The sequence below is a fragment of the Triticum aestivum genome, chromosome 6B (genome assembly GCF_018294505.1).
Source record: "Triticum aestivum cultivar Chinese Spring chromosome 6B, IWGSC CS RefSeq v2.1, whole genome shotgun sequence".
Classification (NCBI taxonomy): Eukaryota; Viridiplantae; Streptophyta; class Magnoliopsida; order Poales; family Poaceae; genus Triticum; species Triticum aestivum.
In genome coordinates, this window is record NC_057810.1 from 598,958,801 (window position 1) to 598,965,214 (window position 6,414).

Consider the following 6,414-nt stretch of genomic DNA (forward strand, 5'->3'; position numbering starts at 1 on the left):
GTTGCATAGTAGACATCAAGCTCTTTTCTAACGCCGTTGCCGGGGAGGTGGGTGCTTAAAGTTATATCTTTAGATCTTGCAATCGAATCTTTTAGTTTCTTGTTTTATCACTAGTTTGGTTTATAAAAGAAAACTACAAAAAATGGAATTAAGGTTGCATCATATTATTGATCATCTTTATAATATCTTTCTTGAAAATGATGGTTCGGAAAGTTGTGCTCAATTCTTAGAAGAAGAATGCTATAAAATGTTTGGCATGAACTCTTTGAATATCCATGATGCTAATGATATGCAAAGCCACAAGCTTGGGGATGCTATGTTTGATGAAGATGATATTTTTAGTCCCCCAAGTTTTGATGAGCAAGTTTATTATGATGAAAGCATGCCTCCTATCTTTGATGATTATGGTGATGACATGTATGCTATAAAGAATAATTATAACCATGAAATTTGTCATCATGATTTAATTTTCACTCCCATGATAGTTATTTTGTTGAGTTTTCTCCCACTACTATTCATGAGACTAAATTTGCTTATGTGGAGAGTAAGAAAATTTCTATGCTTATGCATCATTAAAAGAATGTTATATGTGATGGTTATATTCTTGAATTTCTTCATGATGCTACTGAAAATTATTATGGGGGAGGAACTTATGCTTGTAGGAATTGCAATAATATCAAGTTTCCTCTCTATGTGTTGAAAATCTTGAAGTTGCACTCGTTTTGCCTTCCTATGTTAGTTGATTCTTGTTCCCGTGAATTATTTTCTCACAAAATCCCTATGCATAGGAACTGAGTTATGATCAAATGTACTTGCCATGTAATTCATGATGCTCTTTTTCATGTTTCAATTCTTATCTTTTATGCGAGCATCATTGAAATCATCATGCCTAGCTAAAAGGCATTAAAGAAAAGTGCTTGTTGAGAGACAACCCAACACTTTTACTTACTGTTTTTGTGTGTTCACATGATTAGGATACTGTAGTAATCATGTTTTATTGCTTTTGTTTCAATAAAGTGCCAAGTAAAGCCTTTAGGATCATGTTGGGTGATGGTTGATTTGATCTTGCTGAAAAACAAAAACTTTTGCGCTCACGAATATAACTCTCATTTTTAACAGAAGAGTGATTTTTAGTTGATTCCTTTTGCAGAAGATTAATATACAAATTGCTCACGTGGTCCAATTTTTTTTCAGAATTTTTGGAGTATCAGAAGTATGGTTTGAGTACAGATTACTACATACTATTCTGTTTTTGACAGATTCTGTTTTCAATGCATAGTTTGCTTGTTTCCTTGTTTCTATGGCTTATATTGCTATAAATTGTGTAAATAATATGATACAGTAGGCATTGTGTGTAAATAATTATGGATCTTTTCTTTTACAGTACCAAACGTGAAATGGTTTGCTCTTTATCATACTAGCCTATCTCACGATGTTCCGTTAAGTTTTGTGTGATTGAAGTTTTCAAGTTTTGGATGAGATGTCGATATGAGGAGAATAATGAGTGACAAGATCCTAAGCTTGGGGATTCCCAAGGCACCCCCAAGGTAATATTCAAGGAAGATCCAAGCAACTAAGCTTGGGGATGCCCCGAAAGGCATCCCCTCTTTCGTCTCCAACATTATCGGTAACCTCACTCGGAGCTATGTTTTCATTCGTCACATGATATGTGTTTTACTTGGAGCGTCATTTTATTTTGCTAGGATTTGCTTGCTGTTATTTAGAATAATGTTTTCCATCTTTTATTTCAATAAAAGTGGCAATGATAGCCTTTGCCATGCTTATTTTGCAAGTATACTTGTTGCTGTTTGAAAACAGAAAGTTTATAGATGCTGCAAAAATTCCCTAGAAAAGTCAGAATATGGTAAATTGTTGAAACTTTTTGAAAAATAAGATCTGATAAATTTTATATAGTGTAGTATTTTTCTCATAATTGTTGGAGTTAGGGAAGTATGATGAATCTTGCATTCTTTACAGACTGTACTATTTCGGTAGATTGCTGTTATGTTTGCATTGTTTGCATATGTTTGCTTGTTTAATAATTCTATTTGAGGATAGGAGTATTAAATATGCAGATGCATTTAGTATGCAATGTTGAATAATAATTTTAGTGTTTTTCTACAGTAGAGAATGATAAAGTTTTGCATTGGTTTATACTAACTTTTCTCACGAGTTCTTGTTGAGTTTTGTGTGGATGAAGTTTTTGAGATTTAGGGAAACCGTGATATGAGAGGAATTAAGGAGACACAAAAGCTCAAGCTTGTGGATGCCCAAGGCATCCCAAGCTAATATTACAATAAGTATCAAGCATCTAAGGTTGGGGATGCCCTGGTAGGCATCCCACCTTTCTTCTTCAACAATTATCGGTTAGTATTGGTTGAGCCTAAGTTTTTGCTTCTTCACATGATGTGTGCTATTCTTAGAATGTCATTTATTTTCATTTTTCTTGATGTTTTAATAAGATACTTAGACCTGAAAGTTTTTAAATAAAATAGAGTCCTCAAATAGGAAGCTAGGTAAGCGGCATTCACATCCCGTCAACGAAGCTCTTTTCTATGGATTTGCTCTAGTGCTTCTGTAGGACCTTGAAGTATGTCTAAAGGGGGGTGATTAGACTACTTGACCAATTAAAAACTTAGCCTTTTCCCAATTTTAGAGTTTGGCAGATTTTAGCTATCTTAGGACAAGTCAAGCAATCATCATACAATTCAAGCAAGCATGCAAAGAGTATATAGGCAGCGGAAAATAAAGCATGCAACTTGCAAGAAAGTAAAGGGAAGGGTTTGGAGGATTCAAACGCAAGTGGAGACACGGATGTTTTTGGCATGGTTCCGATAGGTGGTGCTATCGTACATCCACGTTGATGGAGACTTCAACCCACGAAGGGTAACGGTTGCGCGAGTCCACGGAGGGCTCCATCCACGAAGGGTACACGAAGAAGCAACCTTGTCTATCCCACCATGGTCGTCGCCCACGAAGGACTTGCCTCACTAGTGGTAGATCTTCACGAAGTAGGCAATCTCCTTGCCCTTACAAACTCCTTGGTTCAACTCCACAATCTTGTCGGAGGCTCCCAAGTGACACCTAGCCAATCTAGGAGACACCACTCTCCAAGAAGTAACAAATGGTGCGTTGATGATGAACTCCTTGCTCTTGTGCTTCAAATGATAGTCTCCCCAACACTCAACTCTCTCTCATAGGTTTTGGATCTGGTGGAAAGAAGATTTGAGTGGAAAGCAACTTGGGGAAGGCTAGAGATCAAGATTCATATGGTAGGAATGGAATATCTTGGCCTCAACACATGAGTAGGTGGTTCTCTCTCAGAAATGGTAAGTTGGAAGTGTAGGTTTGTTCTGATGGCTCTCTCCATGAATGAAGAGGAGGTGGAGAGGTATATATAGCCTCCACACAAAATCTAACTGTTACACACAATTTACCAAACTCGGTGGGACCGAATCATCAAACTCGGTCGGACCGATTCAGTAAACCTAGTGACTGTTAGGATTTTCAGTGGGACCGAAATGCAACTCAGTAAGACCGATATGGTTAGGGTTAGGGCATAACGTAATCTCGGTAAGACCGATTACACAATCTCGGTGAGACCGATTTTGGTAATTAGCTAACCAGAGAGTTGGTCAGGTAAACTCGGTGGGACCGATTTGCTCTTTTCGGTGAGACCAAAATGTTACAAAAGGGAAACAGAGAGTTTACATTGCAATCTCGGTGGGAGCGATCGCTCACTTCGGTTAGACCGAAACGTTACAAAGGGAAACAGAGAGATTACAATCCCATCTCGGTGAGACCGAGATCCCTATCGGTAGGACCGATTTGCCTAGGGTTTGTGGCACTGGCTATGAAATTAGAACTCGGTGATGCCGGATAGGAAGAATCGGTGTGACCGATTTTGGATTTAGGTTTAGGTCATTTGTGGATGTGGGAAAGTAGTTGAGGGTTTTTGGAGCATATCACCAAGCACATGAAGCAAGAGGCTCATTAAGCAACACCTCATCCCTCCTTGATAGTATTGGCTTTTCCTATAGACTCAATGTGATCTTGGATCACTAAAATGTAAAATGAAGAGTCTTGAGCTTTTGAGCTTGAGCCAATCCTTTGTCATTAGTATTTTGAGGGATCCACTTTCATCATGCATGCCATGCCATTCATTGAGCTTTCCTGAAATAATAGTCTTGGAATAGCATTAGCTCAATGAGCTATATGTTGTTATGAATTACCAAAACCACCTAGGGATAGTTGCACTTTCAATCTCCCCCTTTTTTGGTAATTGATGACAACATATAGATCAAAGCTTCGACAAATGATAATATGATTGAAAAACATCGTCGCTTTGAGAAGTATGTGATAAGCAAGAGCTCCCCCTAAATTTGTGCATAGTTTAAGATTTGCTTTGGACTGCAAATGCACAAGGAATTAGGCTCATGGGTTACTCTTCTATGTCACATACATCTTGGTGGAGCGCTCAAAATGATAAAGATTGAATACATGCACTCATCACCAAGCAAAGTGAATGATCACATATGGATAGATAAGATAATATCATCAAACATGCATAAGTGTAGCTTATGATCAAACACATGATCATCAATGTCTCACAAAAGCAACATAGTATCTCAAGCAATCAAAAGCAAACAAAGTTTAACCACCAAAGCAAGAGAGAACAAAAGCAACACTCTCTCTCTCTCTCGAAGCCTATGATCTATACATTTTTCTCCCCCTTTGGCAACAAGTTACCAAAAAGTTCATAGAAAATGCATAGTGCTAGATCGACTCTCAAGCTTGATCTTCAGGTGGTGGTGTAGAGATGGCTCCTTGGACGAAGGCTTCAGTTGATGTAGAGGGAGCTGGAGGAGTTGGTGCTGGAGCTGGTTGCACTGGAGCTGTAGCTGGTGCAGATGATGTGGCTCTAGTGTCTGGCACAGGCACTGCAGCTGACCTCTGAGCTCTAGGCACTCTGGCAAATACATTAGTGGTAGTCTTGCCCTTCCTCTCCTGCATCTCATCCTGTAGCTTCTCCACAACTGGCTGAATCTCAGTTACTTTGACATCTAGATCATAGAATTTTTGTTCCATGATTCTTTCCAAGCTCTCCTGGTTTGGAGTTAGGGTGGCCAACCCCTTCTCAATCCTCAGTGTTGATGCTATCAAGTAACCAAGCTGCTCCTTCTTGTTCTTCAGAAAGTACTCAGATGCCTCCTCTTGAGTTGGCATCTTGGCAGCCTTCTCTTTCCTTGCCTTCTCCTTCTTCTCTTGAGCTTGTACTGATGATGGTTCATTCTCAGTCATGACAACCTGATTGTCCTCAAAGTCTAGATAAAGAGGAAAATGTTCCTTATCCAATAGATATTTTCCTGTGCCCATCTTTGAGTTAATCAACTCCTGAATCTGAGGGGCATATCCACAGCTTCTCTTTTGATCTGCTGCTATCCTCTTAACGGTCTCAACCATAAGGTTCATGACCTTGAATTTCTGTGGCACATCAAATATATGCAACATGTTGATTGCATGCCCTCTAATCATGTTGTGGTCACCAGACTTGGGCAACAGAGTGTGCCTTAGGATCCAGTTGATCGTAGGCAGCCCTGACAGAAGAAAGTGGACTGATCCAAAGGAGAAAGTCTCTAGAGCTTTGTCTGGGATCTCCTTGTACATATGTGCCATGGTATTGTGTCCCATTTTCTTCTTGGCATAGACATCCAAGTCATCTTCACTCTTCTTGGGGGCATTGATCAGTTTTGCCCACTCCTCAATGGTTGACTGGTACCTCGTACCTTCTGACATCCACACTATTCTGCCATCTGGATAGAAGTGTGTTGTGGAGTAGAATTGCATAATGAGTTCATCATTCCAGTTGGTGAGCTTCTGCCCAAACAAATTTGCAACTCCACAAGCTTCAAAACTGTCATACACTCCAGGATGGTGTTCTTCATTTTCCTTCATGTAGGTCCAGTCGACCCACCTCATATCACACACTATGGGCTTCTTGTCCAACAAAATTGTCTCATAGAAGTCCTGTTGTTCCTTTGTGTGGAACCTGTAATCAACAGCAGTCCTTCTCCTTGTGGCATATGGATCTGTCATCCTCCATAGCCTCAACCCTGAGTCTCTTCTGATGTTCATGTCCTCAGCCACAGGATGGGCATCATTATGGTCTGGTATCTTGGGCTTGAGCTTCCTCAGGACTTGTCCTTCTTCATCTTCCTCATCAGCAACTTCAGGCACTGGGTCCTTGTTCTTCTCAGCAGCTGGAATACTCCTGGTATTCCTCTTTGGTGCAAGCTTGGGCTTGGGGGCAGCTTTGGGTGCTTCCTTGGGCTTTGATGTTGCCGCCCCTGACTTAATTGCATCACCCATAAGCTTTTGTGCCTTGGGTGCTGGTGCAGCAACCTCTTCTTCCTC